Raw genomic sequence first — 1,834 nt, forward strand, 5'->3', positions numbered from 1 at the left:
TTTTGAAAAAATCAAAAGAAAATGATAAAAACTTCAAAAAATAAAATTCTTTGAGAGGTAGTTATATTACTACATCTACAAATTACGAAAATTTGAAAACTTCAATTTGGACATGTTTTGTAAAAAGTGTAGGGAAAATGTAAAACGGCTATAACTTTTGCATACGATGTCAGAAAAAAAGTATAATATATCAAAAAATTCAGCACGAAAATATTATTCCGATTTTGACGGCCTACGGCCTATTTGCAATTTTTTAGAATCCTCAAATTCCAAAAGGAAAAAAAGATATGCTCAAATTTCAGTTTTTTGGTTAAATCTGGTCAAACTACTTATTCAAGAAGTATTAATGTTACTACATAATTATTCAAGGATATTAGTGTTACTAAATAATTATTTCAATTATTTGAATTTTGGTCAAATCTGGTCAAACTGTGGTCAAACTATGGTCAAACTTATTCAAGAAATATTAGTGTTACTAAATAATTACTGTTTTTTTAGAATAATAGTTTCAAAGTCAAACGGTGAAACGTGTGACCTAATGCTCAAGCTAAACTGTTGAGGGTTAATAGGATTGACAGCTTACATTTGTCAGGAAAACAACAAATGCATAATTGGAAAGTAGAGGGAATAGAACTCTGAAGTTAAGCGTGCTTGGGCTGGGGGAGTGAGAGGATGGGTGACCGGCCGGGAAGTTAGACGATTTGGAATGAGTGATCCACACTTGAGTAGTTAAGAGGGGTGATTACAGACTAAATCATCAAATAATTCAGAAAACTGAAAATCGAAAAAAAGTTTAAATTTTTTTTCCAAATTTTTTAGAAAAACACCAACCGGTACTAAAGGTCCCCCATACCACGGCGCGAGCTCGCGCCACGTGGTGGGCCTTTAGTGGCGGTTCGTGCCGAACCGGTACTAAAGGGGGGGCCTTTAGTCACCACTCTTTAGTGCCGGTTGCAGAACCGGCACTAAAGGCCCTTACGAACCGGTGATAAAGCTTCGTTTTCTACTAGTGTAGGCCGATTTACTCTCGGGCGGCGAGCCGGAGCGGCGCCACATGGCGTTCACACCGCGGCGACGGAGGAGGTGTCCGTCAGCCCGCCGGGCTTTCAAGCGAGTCTGCGTGGGACCCCTTCGTCAGTCCTATGTGGCAGGTGTGCCCGGACGCGCTCGGACGTCCCATATCCGCCTCATATTTGGGCTGGATATAAGGGGTGCCGGTCAACCAGTGCGTTTGAGCCATCCGTCTGGGTCAAAAATCATGACCTGTCAGTGACCGGACGGCCCATCCGGACGTATGTGGCGGGTTGGGGCGCCCGACTGTAGATGCTCTTACTCCCTCCGTTTCTTTTTAGTCTGCATATAAGATTTGCTCTTACTTCATGTATCTCTTCGGATTCAACATTTTTATCTACATAATAATCCTGTCAGATCTGTCCCTTTTTACATATTTACATGTTATATTTCAAGCATGTTCCAGTTGATTTTAAGTGTCTGAGGACTGAGCTTGCGCAGTTCAACATCCATTTTGGTTAGTATAGCAATGCGTCGTGCTGAACTGCTCAGCTACCGAATACAGTTTCAGGTTGCATCATTTTCCCCTCACCGCTGACATACTCCCTCCGTTCTAAAATAAATATCTCAACTTTATACTAAAGCTAGTACAAAGTTATACTAAACTTGAGACACTTATTTTGAGAAAGAGGAAGTAGCTTATAAGACACGTTTGTTCAATTATTGAAAGTTTCATGCAAGGCCTTAGCATATACTCCCATCGGTTTTGAAATTCTTGTCATTTTCGATAAGGTTACATATAGTCAAAGTTTTTGAAATATTC

This window comes from Triticum aestivum, chromosome 2D (assembly GCF_018294505.1).
Source record: "Triticum aestivum cultivar Chinese Spring chromosome 2D, IWGSC CS RefSeq v2.1, whole genome shotgun sequence".
Classification (NCBI taxonomy): Eukaryota; Viridiplantae; Streptophyta; class Magnoliopsida; order Poales; family Poaceae; genus Triticum; species Triticum aestivum.